This window comes from Canis lupus, chromosome 18, assembly GCF_003254725.2.
Source record: "Canis lupus dingo isolate Sandy chromosome 18, ASM325472v2, whole genome shotgun sequence".
Classification (NCBI taxonomy): Eukaryota; Metazoa; Chordata; class Mammalia; order Carnivora; family Canidae; genus Canis; species Canis lupus.
In genome coordinates, this window is record NC_064260.1 from 13,483,734 (window position 1) to 13,502,436 (window position 18,703).

The 18,703-nt window shown below is 40.7% G+C and overlaps 2 long non-coding RNA genes across 4 annotated transcripts in view; both read right to left on the minus strand.

Moving 5' to 3' along the window:
* Nucleotides 1–18,703, minus strand: part of LOC112661395 (uncharacterized) — a 46,356-nt gene that overhangs the window by 10,595 nt on the left and 17,058 nt on the right. The window contains exon 3 of one of the 2 annotated variants that reach the window (XR_003137637.3): nucleotides 14,372–15,238. The exons of the other annotated variant lie outside the window; for it this stretch is intronic. This is a non-coding gene — a long non-coding RNA (uncharacterized LOC112661395). Of the gene's footprint in view, nucleotides 1–14,371; nucleotides 15,239–18,703 lie in introns of those variants that run through there. 2 annotated transcript variants of the gene reach the window in all.
* On the minus strand, nucleotides 4,057–12,898 carry LOC125752902 (uncharacterized). Of its 2 annotated transcripts, none has more exons than XR_007403483.1 (2): nucleotides 12,124–12,898; nucleotides 4,057–7,397 (listed from the first exon to the last, which is right to left on the minus strand). It is a non-coding gene; the product is annotated as an uncharacterized LOC125752902 (long non-coding RNA). The 2 variants fall into 2 exon arrangements; XR_007403482.1 differs by lacking the exon at nucleotides 12,124–12,898 and adding an exon at nucleotides 8,604–10,095.

Genomic DNA, 18,703 nt, shown 5'->3' on the forward strand with positions numbered 1-18,703 from the left:
CTCATCTTCCCCAAGTCAAAAATCCTACGTCTTGGTCAAATGCTGCCACCTTCCAGTGAACAATCACTCCCTGTTGTGTGTATCATTTTGTACTTATATTCTAACTTTTTATTTTATTTGTGGGATTTTGTGGTCTCCCTCTGGAAAATCATCTGCTGGCCAAAAATGGGTAATGGCCTGGCTGGCACAGAGTACAGCAGAGTCCTTGAACGTAACACCTGCGGATATTCATTGACTACCTGTTAATGTGAACCATGAATCTATTAATGGGAATTATAATATTTTATAGTCAAATTGACATAAGATAGTATTTAGATTAGTGATTTTCAAACCATGTTAATTGGAGCCATATTCTATTCCATACCTCAGGCTTTGACAAAATATTTTATTTGAAGAAAGGGTTTTGTTGCCAAATACTCTAAACCATTGATCTTACTGCATTCCTTCCTTCTGCAAATGAGAAAAAGAGGCCAGATGGAGATAAAAATGACTTTCCTAAGGTTTCCCAACTATTTAGTAGCAAAAACAGAATCAGCAAGATATATATATACTGTATCAATAGGAAAGACATATTGGTAGAGCAGCTTAGTGACCTCATCCTTTAAGACATTATCCTGCTGATCCGAAAACTGAGATAACATCAGAAATGATACATAGTAACTCAGTGAGGGCACCTAAGGTTACATCTTGCTAAATCATTTCTTCCAGGCACTGTTTGATACTTCAGGACTCTGAAAAATTTTGTTTTCTCAGGAAATGTGTTGCTCACCATAAATCTAATAGAATAAGCTGGTTGTCTTAAAGGGTTGGACACAAGCTACAAATGATACAAACTCCACAAGATCTAATTAGTGAACAAAGATTAGGGCATATAGTATTCCTCATGATATCTCAGAGACTATCTCAGAGTAGATCATGCAATCCTTAGAATATCAAATACACTGTGTATGCTTGCATGTATGATCGTCCTATCATTTCTAGCCATTGCTTAGTACTTGCTTTTTTTTCATTGAAATTCCTTTTAAACCAGGCCCTAAATTCACAAGGTTTCTGAAAAATGAGAAAGGATTAAAGGAACATGGAAAGCGACCAAAAGTATTGTTTCTACTGCAATGTGACTTTACAGTAGTAGTTCATGCTTTCAGAGCAGCTCAGCCTGACAAGCCTTATCTATGTATTTAAATAGAACCTGCCACTTAAAGAACTAAGAGCTCTGTGAAGCATGCCTTTTTTGGCATGCAATAATCCAGGGTGGATGGGAAGCTATTGGCAAGAGAGTTCATCATCAATAAGAATAATAATATGTTCGGATGCTGCTTCCTGAGCCAATTTATGTGTTTAGATTTGATTTCCTATTTTTGGAGCACATCCCAATGAATCAAAAATATTAATGCTGAGAGTCCCCACTAAGCAAAACGAATAAGAATAAGCCTCAAAAGGTATTTGAAATGCAACCGTTTTCCAGGCTTAAAAAATATGAGAAGTTACCCGTTTGATATAGATGAAGGAACATTTCCTGTGGTAAACTGGTGATGACTATCCGAGCATGAGCTCATCCATGAAGTCCACATGATTTAGAGCACCTATTGTGTGCACAGGCCCTGAGCTAGGAGTTACAGTTACACAAAGGGACAAGTGGGACAGAAGTAAAACATTCCTGTCTTTGCATTCCAGGTGGGGTGGGGGACTGCCATGAAACAGATAAATAGAAAAGAAATTGCACAATTACACAGAAATGTAGGATGATCTGAGAGAGTATAGACGAGGAGACCTAATTGATTTGGTCTGTTGACTGCTGGGTACGTATATTGGGTATAGACACACCATTTTTTGCTACTCAAGAGAGCTAGAGAATGTTAGCCACTGGGCTGCCAGAGCAAGAGCAGCTGATAGCAAGATGCATGCACATCCCTGGCTCAGAGCCAAAGCTCCAGAGACAGCAGTTGGCCAAAGGTAGCATCCTCCCTAGGCCTACCTCCCTGGACACCCATCTTCTCCCCCCCCCACTCCCCAGCAGGGCTCCTGTGTGGTCCTCCCCAGCCAGCTTGACTGTATAATTGCCTCTGATTCTCCTGGGAAGTGGGAGAGACAGGTTCCCGCTAGTCATGAAGCAAATACTTGACAGTCTATTTTTTTCTATTTTTTCTTTTTCTTTTAACTTTTCAGCTGCCAATGCTTTAGTCACAAAACTTCACGAATATTTTTAATTCAAAACACTTTTTCTGGCTGGCATAAAAAGAGAGGAAACTTGAAACACGCACACTCGTCATATTTATCGAAAGACAATCTTTTCCTCTTTCATTATTATTTATATGTTGATGAGTTTCTCTTCATTTGTATGGTTCAGATTTATTCATTGTCAGAATAACAAGAAGACTGAATTTAAATATCTGCTACTCGTCTTATGTTTTTGTTGCTGCTGTACATTTTTATTTCTACTTACTTATTTTTATTTTTATTTAAAGATTTTATCTATTTATTCATGAGAGACACACACACACACACACACACACACACACACACAGAGGCAGAGACATAGGCAGAGGGAGAAGCAGGCTCCTCGCAGGGAGCCTGATGTGGGACTCGATCCTGGGACTCCAGGATCACGCCCTGGGCCGAAGGCAGGCGCTAAACCGCTAAGCCACCCAGGGAGCCCCTATTTCTACTTATTTAGAGAAGATTTCCTTCCAAAGACTTGATGCACTATTTTGTGTTAAATAATTCCTTGAAAATCCAACTTCTTTCTGGGTCTTGTGTTCAGTGTCCTCTGTCACACATCTGTTGATTGCTCTACCTTCTTTCTACTTCCTACTTTGTATTTCAGTGATCTTGCTCTAAACAGAGGAATCCCATTAACCTTCTGTTTTCCACTTTTGGCTTTCAGAATACTTTGTTTTTTGGCTCTTTGTAAAAAAAAAAATTTATTTCCGATTAGCCATCTTTCTACAAACATAGACCCCCAATCACCTAGAATTGCATTATTTTCATCAGCCATGAATTTTCTATTGAGCGCTACCCCATTTTATCCATTCCCTCCCTTGATTCAAGACCAGACTCATTTGGTTGGTTCGTCTCTCTTACTCATACTTTCTAAGTTTGAGTTCATTGACATCCCTTGTGGCCCCCAACCCACATTTTCTCCATTTCAGTCTGGAAGCAATTCCTCTTTTCTTTTAGCTCCTGGTTCGTTATCCAATTCTTTCCAGTTTTGGAAAGTTGAACACATCCTTTTAAAATATGCATTTATCATGTCATGGTCTACCCTAATGACCATTCCTACTCTTTTTTGGAAGTTGTAAAAGAAGACTGCGGTGCTCACGGGCCACATAAACTATAATAAAACCAGATAAATGGAGCCCTGAATGCTGAAGTCCTATGTTCAAATCTCAAACTCTCTCTGACTAGGTTTGAGTCACTTTGCCTTTCTGGGCCTCAGTTTTTCTATAAAATGGAGGAATTGATACTAGATAATCTCTAAGGTTCTCTTTAAGTCTAGAGTTCTATGATTCCATGGATGTCTCAAAAGAAACACTTGACAACCTATACAATGCACATACACGTTAAAATTTTAAACTCTATAGGAAAGCAACTCTGTTCAATATTCTTTTTATTTAATATATCTCCCAAGTACTGGCTTGCTTCCTTTCACTTTTTCAAGAATCACTCTTAAAATTCTAATAAAGATATTTCTTCTTTTTTCATTCTTTTAATATTTTTTCCTCTTCTCTGTCTCAATCACTCTATAGTTGTTTACACTGAATCCAGACCTATGTATTTGTCACCGAAGTGAAAACAGAATCCATCTGTTCTTATCATCCTTATAATGACTATGTTCTTACATCCTTATATCTGCAGCACAAGTTTTTTAAATAATATTTTAAATAATAAGACATGAGATTACTTGAAAAACAAGAAAGCCTAAAGAAAAAGTTAGAATTTCCCATATTCCCAATATTCAGAACCAGCAGCTGGTATTTTTTAAAAGAAATTTGGGATCATACTTTATATACTATTTTCTCCTAATCCTTTGATACACAAAACAGATTGCTTCCACCATTTCTAATTCTGTCCTCTTTATTTATATAGCTTCACTTTTCCCTAAACAGTAGATTTCCAATCTTTAATAACCCTCTACTTTCACTGATTATGCACAGAAATTTTTGCTTATTAATGTTTCATTAGCATTTTACCATGCAGTGCATTTTCATGTTCTATTGTTATGCATATCACAGAGGGGTGCATGAATATTCTTGCCTTATTTCAAGCTTTATCCATAATGTATTGGAATTCTAATCACATTTTCCTAGCATTTTTATATATTTCACACAGTTAGAAGGCAACCCATATGCTGGCTCTATTTTTAAAAGATTTTTTTCCTCATTGTATTGACAACTCTTTCCTGAGACAAAGGCACCCTTTGGGCCCTTTTTGGTCACTCTGTTATTGATTTGAACATATTGGAAAGTCAAGTCTGTCATCTTCTTTTCGTAGTATAATTTGAGGCTGCTGCTATTATTTTAGCTGCTTGCTACTACTAACCTTTGCAATGAGATTATGAAAAAAAATTTAATCTGCATCCCAAAATGTCGAACACCTCCAATTACTGCTATTCTTTTGCTAGCTTTCTTAAAGGAGATAGTCCAAAGCACTGGTGTCGGGGATTTTATTATTTCCCTTTTCTCCAGACTCAAACCAAATGTATCTGCCAAGGGCTGATTTTAACAGTAGGGGAATTATTTGCAAATGCAGTGGTAAGCCGATCTGTTCCAGAACTCTCTTTTCCCTCCTGAACTTTATTATGCTTTCCAGCTCTCAGACATTTGCCTGTGCCACTGAAAATCCAGTCTCCCATTAGGAAAATAAACGGTGCAACCCTGGAGCATTAGGCAGAGTCCTGTTTTGCCCCCGAAGACTTGCATAATCATAAGAGGTTCTCTTTTCAGAGCTGGACCATGTGGACGGTCATCCTCTAGGGGTCTTGCTGTCACTCACAAGGTATTACAGACTTCTTTCTCTGGGAAAAACAAGCAGCATGGGGTAAACTCCACCATCCTTTTTCCTCTTTTCTTTGTACTGACATATTTATTTCCTTACTTATCTACTTTCTCACTTAGCTAGCTAGCTCTGCAGCTGTCTATCAAACCATGGACCATTTCTCCTTTATCTGACTTATGTTGGTTCATATGTCTCTCAATGAAACTTGCCGGAGTCAATACCCTCCTTCATCTTTCATAAACTTGCTTGCTCATGTCTTCTTTAATTTCAGTGATTTCTTCTCCTTGATTGATTCCCACTCTGCTGGCTGCCTCCTTGGTGTCACACACAGATCCCACCCACCCCCCAGCCCCAGCCTGCCTGCCTTCTCCTTTCCATTCTGTATCATGATCTGACATCGCCCCCCAATCTCACAGACACTAGTTTAGGCATTTTACTCACCAGCTCTTCTGATTCCAAGCATGAAGCACAGCTACTCTCTTACCACACATTGTTGCAGATTATTAGCTTTTAAACTACACCGTTCAAAAAAATTCAACTTTCCTTTTTTTTTTTTTGTTTTATTGAAGTATAGTGGACACACATTGCTACATTTGATATTCGTATGTCTTTATTTTAGCTCTCTTCCTTTAATGTTTGCCCATTGTTGAGTCTGAGAAGATGAAAACTGGATGGAAAAGGAATCAAGAATTATAAAAGAAATAACCCACATTTAGGATAAGTGACATCCACCAAATATCAGAAGCAGCAATTAGGGGCCTATAAGCAAAAAGTTTAGAGGACCTCTCATTCTGTATTAGATGTAACATAAAGCCACAGAAAAAGAGGTTCATAGCGAGGCATGTATATGTAGCAAGAAGAGCTTGGGTAGGGCTCCTGGCTGGCTCAGTTGGAGGAGCATGGGACTCTTGATCTCAGGGTCCTGAGTTTGAGCTCTACACTGGGTGTAGAGATTACTGAAAAACAATAAAGTTAAGGTCACCTGGGTGGCTCAGTGGTTGAGCATCGGCCTTCAGCCCAGGGCGTGATCCTGGAGTTCCGGGATCGAGTCCCACGTCAGGCTCCTTGCAGGGAGTCTGCTTCTCCCTCTGCCAGTGTCTCTGCCTCTGTGAGTGTGTGTCTCTCATGAATGAATAAATAAATAAATAACCTTAAAAAAATAAAGTTAAGGAAAAAAAACTTATGTCTTTTATGAAGACTCAAACCATGGAATTAACAAGATAAACAGCTGATCTTTGAGGAGCTTAAATCCTGTGTTGAGATGGGTAATGACTGTAACTTTGGTTATTTTAGGGGGCCTTAACAGTCTCTAATAGCCATTCCCTCCCCAAATATTAACATTGAGTTAGCAGAGTTTCCTTTAGACTCTAGGCTTCCAGATCTTCCAGCAAAGACTGTCAACAATTTTAGATGGAAGGATCAACTCCCAGACCTTGGAGGTTGTTTTAGAGAAAAAAGAAAGAGGATAGAAAATAATATTGAAAAAAGATCTTTCAATATGCATACATATATTGACATTAGTTGGATACATTATCTTGATTTCAGAGATCAGTGGCATATAGAGAGTATTTTCCCACAACATCTTGTTCTACCATCATAAATAGAACATCAGGCTTATACAGACCATGATCTGACCAGAGTGGCCCTTTGCAAGTTTTTAAATTATGAAACTTTTTTTTTGTATTCATACAGAAACCATGACATCCTATGCTCCAAATATGTTGATTCAGCAACTTCCCAACTCATCAGCCTTCTGTGTTTTGTGTAGTTGTTCTCTGAGCAGTTTTTGGCTGTGGTATGCAAGAATATTTTACAAGCAGCATTTTTTTCTGACTACTCTTTCTGCCTTGTTTCTCTTTTTCTGCCTTCCTTCCTCTTCCTTTCTTTATTAGCCAGCTATTGATGTGTAACAAATTACCTTCAAGCTGGGGTACCTGGGTGGTTCAGTCTTTTAAGTGCCTGACTTCAGCTCACGTCATGATCTCAAGGTCCTGGATTTGAGCCCTGCATAGGGCTCCCTGCTCAAGAGAGAGTCTGCTTCTCCTCTGTGCTTTCTCTCTCTCTCTCTCAAATAAATAAATAAATTAAATAAATAAATAAATAAATAAATAAATAAATAAATAAATAAGATCTTTTAAAAAATTACCTTTAAGCTTAGCAGCTTAAAACAACAAATATTTATTATTTCATAGATTCTCTAGGTTAGGAATTCAGGAAAAGCTTTAAGAGGTAGTTCTGACTCTGGATTGAAGTCAAGCTGTTAGCTAGGGCTGTCATCATCTGAAGGCTGGACTGGGGCTGGAGAATCGGCTTCCAAGATGATGTACTTGAAGGGCTATTGACGGTCGGTCTTACTTCCTCTCCATGGGGTTACTTGAGTTCCCACACAACATGGCAGCAGGCTTCCCCCAGAACAAGTGCCCAAGGGAGAGAGCAAGGAGGAAGTCACATTTCCTTTTATGACTTAGTCTTGGAAATAATATACCATCTGTTCCACCATATTCTGTTAGTGAGAAGCAAGTCAGCAAATCCACTCTACACTCAAGAGGAATCTAACTCCACCTCTTGAATGGACAATTACCAAAGAAATTGTGTGCATATTTTTAAATTACCACAGCTACCTCCTCCTTCCTCTCTTTTTTATAATCCTTGTTTGATAAAAGAGAACTGTAGGACACCCATGTTGCTTTCTTCTTCAAGGAATCAAAATAATATGCTCAGGGAAAGTGAATAGCAGAGGACTAGGAACCAGAAATCCAAATTTACTCTCAATTCTGTAGCTAAGGGACTTTGTGATTGCAGATAAACCACTACTTGCCACAATTTTATGCATTGTCTAGAAACTTGACATTCTTTAAGGTTCTTTTTTAACTCAACATTCTATCTTACTTTGTTCATTTATTTTTCAGCAAAGTAATACCTAACATTTGTTCTTTCAGAGCCCCAAAGATTAAATTGCTAGTTCTTTGGGTCTCTATCACTATATAGTTAGTTGGCTACATATTTGTACTCCAGCCTTTACTTCTCATAGGTAATATATGGGTTTAAAGTCAACACCAACCCATATCAAGGTCCCAACAGGAAAGAGATGGCATGTCCAAAGGAGAAAATTAGGAAAGTTTAATAAAGAGATTGTTATGATGGTGTGGGCAGGATTTAGGGAGACCAAAAAGGCTCAATGAATTATGTTGGTACTAGCAAGACTAGGGAACTATTACCACCCCAAGGCTAAAAGAGGAAAAGGATGAGAGTCATTACCAAAACTCAGAAACAGAGAGGACCCTCACCACAAAAGCTGTGATCATTGGTCTGGAGAAGTAGCCTATTTACAGTGACCCCATAAGGAGAGAGCTGAGGGATCCAATAACCCTACCCCATTTTTCTCCTTCCCACTGATCTCTGATGTCCCATTCATTGGTCAAACCCAACCTTAGCTGGCTAGAGAGTAGATCTAATAAATGGGAAATAGGCAGCACAAAATAATGTTAAATTACACTCTTAAGGGGTGCCTGGGTGGTTCAGTCAGCTAAGCATCTGCCTTCAGTTGGGATCCTTCAGGATCAGTTCATGATCCCAAGGCCCTGGAATCAAGTCTTGCATCAGGCTACCTGCTCAGTGGGCAGTCTGCTTCTCCCTCTCCTTCTGCCATCCTGCCCATATGTTCTCTCAAATGATTAAATAAAATCTTTTTTTTAAATTACACTTTGAACAAGAAGAGTGGATAATTAAAGCATTATTAGTAAAATCAGGTCTACACAGAGAGTACCCAACATATTTTGAGTGCCCAGATAGAATTTGAGAAATGTGCGCATCACCTTAGCTGGAACAAGCAAGGTGTTTGTTGCATCACAATTCAATTGTGATGATATTTAAGAAAGATTACATTTAGTTAATTCCATTGTACCATGTCTGGAGAATGAATGTGTACATAAAAGTAGGGGAATCTATAAAAGGGATATTGAAAAAGATAGAATATGACAACTCCTCTAGTAGCAGCTGGAGGGATGGTGCCCTGACCCATGAACACCAGTATCTTCTGTGAGGATAATGACTTAGAGGTGACACTGGGCATTATGATCATCCAGCTCACCCCTCCTTTGCTGTGATCCATTCTCTCTGAGTAATCTGGGGCTGGTAATCTGACTCCCCACATAGATCTGTCTATCATGAAAGACTGTGCTCATCAGAAAATACAAATATACAAATTGTTCATATTTATTTTTCTTGCTGGAAGTCAGTAAATTGTCCTTCTGGTGGCTACACCTTTGTGAACTTGGCTAGGGTGTGTCCATCCTCCAGAGACGGATGTAGGCATAGAAGCAGATCATGCTTCTGTACCTACAAAGTCCAAGGGCCAGCCCTTGAATTGGGGAAAGACCCTGTATGGGAATGAAGGCATCCCATGAGGGTCTGACATGTGCACTTCCCTATGTTACCATCAATTACAGTTTATTATAATTTAGAATCTCTTGTTTCATCGTTTGTCCTGATCGTTAGGCTCTAAGCAACATGATCGACAGGTCAATCTTATTTTCAGGTAATAGGCCAGAGAACAAGATTAATAACTATTTGTTGAAATGTATCAAGAAATAAGTGAATGAACCAGCCAAGAATGAGCTTATACATATGGATCTTCCCCCAAGTCACCCAACCTCACTCTGAAAATATGCTTTAAAGTGCAGCACCAGGATGCCTGGGTGGCTCAGTGGTTGGGCATCTGCCTTCAGCTTGGCATGATCCCGGGGTCCTGGGATCGAGTCCCACATCAGGCTTCCTGCATGGAGCCTACTTCTCCCTCTGCCTTGTCTCTGCCTCTCTCTCTCTCTGTGTCTCTCATGAATAATTAAAGTGCAGCACCTTGTATCAACATCCTGCTGGAGAGCTTATCTGAAATTCTGATCTCCCTCTATGCTTGGTTTCCTCATGGAGCACCCTTCTGTGTCACCTGTCATGATTCCTCATTTGGAACAGAATCCTAATCCCTTTCCACCTCTGATAATATTTTTTCCTTGTGCATTAACCTTTGTCCTTCAGCTTCACCATAATGCTTCCACCCCAACCTACTTTCATCATATTTTCTTTTTTCTTTCCTTCCTTCTCCCTTCGCCCCTCCCTTTTTTTTTTTTTTTTGGTAGGTGGGTATTCAGAGTCCCTGGTTTTTATTAGTTTGTCCTTTTTGCTCGCATTTGTCTTTCCATTTCTGTTCCTTGTCCCTTGCTATCGCTGCCATAAATAGTCTTTTCCAGACTCCTGCCCCTTGTTCCATTTACTCCTCCATCCATATCAAGTGAGGCACAGTTTCTTCCTCTTTGGTCAAGCAGTCTGTAAGTTCCTGATTATGGCTGCTGCAAGTGCTCCTTCGCCTAACCGCTCTTTCCTGGCCCTGAGAAATGAGGTCTCACGTGCCATTTTTCAAGAAGTTCTAGGGAGATGGGGGGATGGGCAAAATGGGTGAAGGGAGTGGGCAGTAGGGGCCTCCAGTTATGGAATGAATAAGTCCCGAGGATGAAAGGGACAGCTCAGGGAATATAGTCAGTGATACGGTAACAGGATTGTCCGGTGACAGAAGGCAGCTACGCCGGCATTGAGCACAGCGTAAGAGCATAGCATAACCTGGAGACTTGCTGAAGCATTCCCTCATTCCCACTCCTGAAACTACGTAACACTGTGTATCACTATACTTCAGTGAAAAAAGAAAAAGTTCTGGGGCACCTGGGTGGCTCAGTAGGTAAAGCATCTGCCTTTGGCTCAGGTCATGATCTCAGGGTCCTGGGTTTGAGTCCAGCATCAGGCTCCCTGCTCAGCGCCCAGTCTACTTCTCCCTCTCCCTCTGCCCCTGCTTGTGTTCTCTCTCTCTCCCTCAAAGAAAAAATAAAATATTAAAAGAGGAAAGCTCTATAAGGCAAATTTTCAAAGATACATAAAAGTAGGGAGAATAATAAAAAGCATCCCTATCACCGAGTCTCAACAATTATTAACATTTGCCAGTTTTGTCTCTAGATGTGACCCTCTAAGATTATATATCACTGAGCTCTGCTTCCAGTGTAAACATATGAAACAAATCATGTTTGAATGCCCTCTGGAGCCATGGAATGTCCAGTGAATTGGCTGCTCACTGCCCTGCTCCCATCACACACTCTGAACAAGCCTATGTAGTTCTCATCACATTATTTTGATACCATTTGTGTTCTTCTCTCTCTCTTCTAGACTGTGAGCCCTTTCAGGCTGGAAGTCTTATCCTCTTCCTATTATCCCCGGCACCTTGCACATGGTGCCTAACACTTAATGGTTCTTAACAAAAAGTTCTGGAATGCGTACATGAAAAAATATGTTGTAATGACTTATTGTTTCAATTTAAAAAATCAGGTATCCTGGTCACTTCTTTACAGTGGTCTTCTCTCCTTTCTTCTATTTCCAGCTTTTTTTTTTTTTCTTTGAGGCAATGCAATTTTTCACTCAGTTGATTTAGGTTACATGTTTTGAGATCACAATTTATATAATACCTGTACTGCATCTATCAGTTATTTTTTTTCTAAATAATGTGAACATCAACATTTATGTACATTTATGTGCTGGTCACTGTTCACAGTTCTTTGCAAATGTCATCTCTCTTCATCCTAAATCACAAAAGCCCATGAACTAGAAACTATTATCATTCTTGTTTTCCAGATGAAGAAGCCTTGGCCCAGAGAGAAAATACATAATGTGTCAAGGTCAATACACACAAGGTCAATACACCAGCGAGGGGAGGAGGAGTCAATATTTAAACCGAGATATATCTGATTCCAGAACTTGAGCATCTAACCACTGTACCACATTACCACAGATGTGTCTTTATCTTTGGTTGGTTCAGTGCTATTTGTGTCTCGTCAACACTCTAAATCTTTCTCTCTAGATACTGTGTCCAAAATAAATAAGAGATTGCTCTACTCTTGAGGCTTGAGTCTTGCTCTTCTAAGCCCTCTCGCCTTTGGCAACTGAATCACTGCAAAAATGTCTCTTGAAGTCTTCCCCAGTGACTTTATAATCTGAGTTCCCACACAGCAACCTCATTTAGACACTTGTTGACCACTTTTTATCGTATGCTGATGACAAATAGTCCTCTGGATGGCTTCACAAGTGACTTACCTTTCCTTCAGGGACTGAAGAAGTCTTTCTTCTCCTGTGGAAGAGCAGGTCCACAATACTGGGACACTTCTCTCACCTTTTCTCTTTGCTCGTTTGTTCTACTTCTACCTTTTCCTTATACCATTACTTCAGCCAACCTGGTCTTCAAATCTCCCCATGTTGTGCTCCTTACCATCATGATCATGTCTGATCACTGGAGGGGGCATGTTTTTCTGTGCTCAGTATCACTTTGGGGCATCATCTTCACACCAATCCTTCTCAATCCCTGTGTGCTGGTGATGCTGGCCTTCCATCTGACTCTAGGGTTGGGTTCATGAATCAGGCCTGGCCAATCATAATTCTGGATTACTCCAACCACAGTAATTGCACCAGGATGAGCACATCACTGATGGTGTAAAATCCTTTAAGAAGTCTTGTGTTATTAATCAAGAGTCATTCTCTCCCGAGACTCCCGAGACTGTAGATACTCCAGGGATGACAGAGGCCCGAAACTGCTGATTGCCATCTCAGTCATGAGTAGAAAAAGCCTGCTTGAGAATGGCATCTTCATAGAGAATGCAGGATCAAAAAACAGAGGGATACATATTTCTGACCCCTGCATCAAACCAGGCCTAAAGTCACCTCCACCTCTGCATATGATAACCATCAGCAAGAACAAGCTCTACAGAGTAGACCTCTATGCTCTTATTAGGATAAGGGGAACACCCACCCTTCATTAATCATAAATACTACGTTTGATTGGGCGTTGAGGGAAGAGGCAGAAGAACAGGAAGTTTCAAACTAGGCCCTGAGCTGGCCTGAGGGGTTCCATAAAAGTGCCTTAGGGGACACCATGGAAACCAGAGAGCAGGCCTAAGAATAGCTCTGTATTTGTTTTCTATACTGGGCTTCAAAATAATGTTTCTGAAGAAAGGCTCTGTTGCTAACAAAAGCAAAAACAAAAATCCTTTGAAAATTGACGCAACGTTTATGTGAGTTCTCCTAGAAACCCAAGTGCTTCCTTCTCCCTGGATGCTGCTTTGCCTGAACTTTACCTCCATCTACAGAATCATTTAATTCTTTTAAAAGGATGCATTTCATACTTTCCCCCTTCTCCCTCTTGAGTGATAAGTCAGGCATTTCCTCCACGTCCTCTTCTCTCCCTTCTCATGAGCGTCAGCCAATTCAGATGTTCAAGCACATTCAAATTCAGCAAATATTTATTGAGTGTGAGGTAGTGCCGTGTGCTGTGTTTTGTAACACTCACGAAGTTTTCCATCTCACTGAGATGGCTAGCTGTTTTAAGTTTGTGTCTTATGAATGAGGTGAAGCGATCCTCTCCAAGGTCAGATGGTAGAGCGAGAAATACAACCGCTTCTGTCGTCAGGTATACTAGAAGGAGCCTGAAGTGTGGGAACAGACAAGCTTGGATCTGAATCCTGGGTAGCTACACATTTATTTTTGGAACTTGAAAAAGTTATTCAACCTCCCCGAGCTCAGTTTTCTACCCCAAAAATGTAATATCCTCTATCTCGTAATGACGTATGCGGATTCTGTTAAATAATGTGTTAAACACATTAGCATAAAATTGGCTCAGGAACTGTTAGTTTCCTTCCTCTCCACCAGGAAATACCTGTGTTCCTCCATCCAGGATGATTTGCATGTAAAAGAGGCCTCTGTTAACGTAACTCCCTTTCAATACTGTTTTTTTCCACTGAGATGCCCATGCGTGTAGGACACACTGTGCTGTGTACAACCATCAGAGCCCAGCCATCATTTACTGAATCAGCAACCACATATTTAGGCCCAATGGCCACTAGGCACTGCCCTAGGGGCTGGAGCCACAATGGGAAAAGGACAGACTGGGTCTGTGGAAATGACAGAGGTGGATATGGATGGCCCGTCCGCTCTGCCCTCCTGCCCTTTATGGGTGGCCCTTATGCTTGCTGTCATAGCTTAGGGTGGGGACAGCAAATTGTGCTTTTGTACATCTGACCTAAGAATGATTTTTACATTTTTAAAGAGATCCTGTATAACTTACAAAACCTAAAATATTCACCATGTGGCCCTTTAAAGAAAATATTTGCTGACCCCGGGTTTGGAGTGACCTATAATTCTCTTATCAAGACCAGAGTAAAAAATGACATGGTATAAGTATGAGGGTCTTATTAACAATTTGTTATTTATGCAAAGCCTTATTACGTATTATTTGTGACAATCGTTACACAGTATTAAAGGATGAAAAGCGATGGGTAGATTTTTTTTTAAAGATTTTATTTATTAATGAGAGACACACACACACACAGAGGCAGAGACACAGGCAGAGAGAGAAGCAGGGAGCCCCATGCGGGACTCGATCACAGGATCCCGGGACCATGACCTGCTCAATCACTGAGCCACCCAGATGTCCCGAGAGGGTAGATTTTTATATCAATTTTGCAAGCCAGTAATTCTCTTTTCTTAAGTCATTTGACTATAACTTTGCTTTCTTAGACTATTGCCTCCACATAAAATGTGGACCTTCCCTGTGTAGCTTTTTCAATGTTCTTTTCATTGTACCCAAAACAGAGGATTAGAAGATGAGCTGGGGAAGGGTCATCATTCTCCTGTGACAGTGAGGATGGCAGGAGAAAAGTCAGTCTGTTGTCACTCCAGCACTTTGACAATTTAAAAAGAACCTCTTAGCCTTTCTGTCTGAATAAGCTCTGCATGTCTTCCCTTTGCCACATTTATCTAAAATGAAACAGCCTTCCTGTTACTTGTCTAAATGCTTCTTAGCACTTTCTCTTTCATGCACACATATATTGCCTTCACTTCCTGCTTGCCCTGGCTTCTACTTGGATAAAGTAAGGGTCCCAGGCTAGTGCATCCTCTTCTTCCTCCCGTAAGCTGCCTCCAGGTCAGAAGACTCTTGGTGCTCACCCCAGGCTTGTGACAGGCTGTCCTGGAGTCACCCTAGCATAGAAGAGTCCATCCATGCAAACCAAGCTCCCCGTGCACATGATGTGAAGGCTTCTAGCTCTAACCACAATGTCCTGGGTTGGGTGTCAACAGAACCAGTTCCAGCTCTTCTTCCTCTGAATTGTCCTTGGATCCAGGCCAGCGACTTAGCTTCTGAATGCCTCAGTTCTCACATCTGTAACATGAAGATAATGCCGACTTTCATTTCGGCTTCTGGGAATAGAATTAAACTGTATATGGACATTGATGTTCCCATAGTAACAGTCACGTAAGGTATCTAGCCTGCCAGCAGAGGCAATAAATTATTTATGATAAGTACTTGTAAAAACTCCTGTCACTGTAATAAAAGATTCTTACAGGAAATCCTGGGGATATACTTTCACATTAATTTGCATTCATTATTTCAGGGAGAGTTCGCTCTGCTCCCAACTACCTAATTCTAAATTTGCAGAATAAAATCAATTAGCACATGCTGGAGCTGCTGGGTTCAAAAGCAGAACAGAGTGCTCCAGAAGGCCCTTGGAAGGGGAAGGACTGACTTCCTGGGGCTATTTATTAAAACCCAAGAGGAGTCAGTGGGTGTGGCTTGTCTGGGGAGAGATGGCTCTAGCTTGGCACTGCATGAAGAAAACAAAAATGTTAGATAGCTCTACAGAAACAAATTTGCTGTACTATTATTATTGTTGTCATTATCACATGGGGGAAATTTTAAATATACAATAAAATACAAAAAAATGTAATAATAATCACTCATCATCATTCTGAGATAACCAATATTAACATTTGGGTTTGTAGCCTTCTTGTCTCTTTCTTTCTCTTTTTTTTTTTAAGACTTATTTATTGGGGCGTCTGGGTGGCTTAGTCAGTTAAACATCCGACTTCTGCTCAGGTCATGATCTTGGGGTCCTGGGATCGAGCCCTGCATCTGGCTCCCTGCTCAGTGGGGAGTCTGCTTCTCCCTTTTTTTGCCCCTCCCCCACGCTTCTGTTCTCTCTCCCTCTCTCTCTCTCAAATAAATAAACTTATTCTCTCAATAAATAAACTTATTTGAGAGAAAGAGAGAATGGGGGGAGGGGCAGAGGGAAAGACTCATCAAGCAGACTTCCTGCAAGCCCCATGTGGGGCTCAATCTCATGATCTATGAGATCATGACCTGAGCCAAAATCAAGAGTTGGACATTAACCGACTGAGCCACCCAGGCACTCCTCTTTTCATACTTATATTTTTCCAAATATTGTTTTGTAACCTGGTCTTTATATTTGTAAATGTTTCTCCAAGTTATTAAATATTCTTTTTGGAACATAATTGGCTGAATATGCACCATAGGGATGTATCGCTTTATTTAACCAATTCACAATTAGTAAACATTTAGGTTGTATCCTGACTTGTCTCTTAATTAGAATCAATTCATGCGTCAACATGAGATCTCATGTTAATTTAGCTGATAGATTTAGACCTACAAATATTTTGATCCATCCATAATACTTCTACTGCTAACAACACTCTCTGCCTTCCCAATGATTTTGCTAATAGCCCATTGTGCAAATACATCTCAATTTCCCTTGAAAAACAAATTGCTGTGAAAGTCTCAGGAGAGGGCCTTTGTCTGATTTTTGTTTTTCCAAATTCTTTGGTTCTTGCTTATGGATCTTCTGCCTAAAGCTTTATTTTCTTTCTTGATTTAATTGAAAATACCTTTTATCTTTTTTAATTCCTACAACAGTGAATTCATTTTAATTTCAAATCTATCCTTATTCTCTTTTGATAATATTATTTGACTTGCTTTTTAAAAAATATTTTATTTATTTATTAGAGAGAGAGAGAGAGAGAGATGGCAAGCACAAATGGGTGGAGGGGCAGAGGGAGAAGCAGGTTCCCTGATGAGCAGAGAGCCCAATGCGGGGCTTGATATCGTGACCCTGAAATCATGACCTGAGCAGAACGCAGATGCTAACTGACTGAGCCACCCAGGCATCTCTTGACTTGCTTTATTTATTTTTTAAAAGATTTTATTTATTTATTCATGAGTGACACACACAGACAGAAACACAGGCAGAGGGAGAAGCAGGCTCCTGGTGGGGAGCCCATGTGGGACTCGATCCCCGATCCGGGGATCCCACCCCGAACCAAAGGCAGACACTCAACCACTGAGCCACCCAGGCGTCCCTTGACTTGCTTTTTTTTTTTTTTTTTTAAAGATTTTATTTAAGACTTGCGTTTTTTTAATAAGGGTTTTATTCTTTCACCCGAATCTCAAACTTTTTAGTATCAATATTCCTTTAAAATTTCATTGAGGACCCCAAAGAGCATTTGGTTACATGAGTTATATCTATTGCTATTTGCCCTATCAGAAATTAAAACTGAGAAATACAAAACAACACTTAATATTTCATTTTAAAGTAACAATAGAAACCTATAACATATTAACATGAATACATATTTCATAACAGGCAACCGTATTTTGCAAAAAAACACATTCAGTAAGAAGAATGGCATTGCTTTTACATTTTGCAAATCTCTTTGATGTCTGGCCTAGCAAAAGGCAATTGGAATCAACAATCTGCTTCTGCATTGACACCATTGCCACTTTTTTTTTTTTTTTTAAGATTTTATTTATTTATTCATGAGAGACTCACGGAAAGAGAGAGAGGCAGAGACAGAGGCAGAGGGGAAGCAGGCTCCGTGCAGGGAGCCCGATGCAGGACTTGATCCCAGGACTCCAGGATCACGCCCTGGGCCGAAGGCGGTACTAAACCACTGAGCCACCCGGGCTGCCCATGTGTTGTTTTTGTTGAAGTTCATATATGAAGAAACCCCTGCCTTACACAGATGTGTGGTGGGACAGGGAAGGTGGCATTAACCTCTGAAAGGTCTCTGGTCTCCCGGCGACCCCGTGCCTGCATCTTGGGAATCCCGGACTGTAAGTGCTGGCCCATCTCCTTATGCTACAGTTTTCCTCTTTGTAAAAATACGGTGATAATCGCAGCCTTCCAGTACTCTGAAATCATAACATGCAAACTGCTACAGTGACAGGGAGAGAACTACACTTGTTCATAAAACAGGAAAACACCTGGGGGCACGTGGAGACCTGCAGCCACCCACAGGAACCCGGTTACTGAAGCCATGGACACTTCCAGTAGAAGTGTAGGGTTCACATTTCACCACTGCCAGGAAAGACTGGGCGTTTTCTAAAGGAAGTTTTGAAGTTTCTTTCTTGTGTGGTTTTTGGTAAAGAATATTATTTTTTCAGGAGGGTTGGATAGGATTCGGGTTCACTGTCAAAGTGGAGTCTGTTTCTCTAAAACCCATTGCATAGTTACCCTGGCATTCTTTGATCTCTAGAATGTCCTCATGCGTCTCGTTTTAGTTTAGGTCAAGGGGGGACCTAATCCCTGTTGGGCGTTTTTAAAGGCGGAATGTAAGTTTCTCATGGCAGATCTCTAGATCTCATGGCTCGTGGGGGGGTCATTGGCCCCCCAGGAGGGTGATTGCGACCCGCAGGCTCTGTGCGCCAACGAAAGATAGGCGTCACTCACAGGCCCATGTTACAACAGTGGACAACAGTGCGCATTCTGTGTGATCTGACACAGTGACTCCGCTTGGGAAGGTGGGATCTGGGGGGCAGGAGGGCGCAGAACCA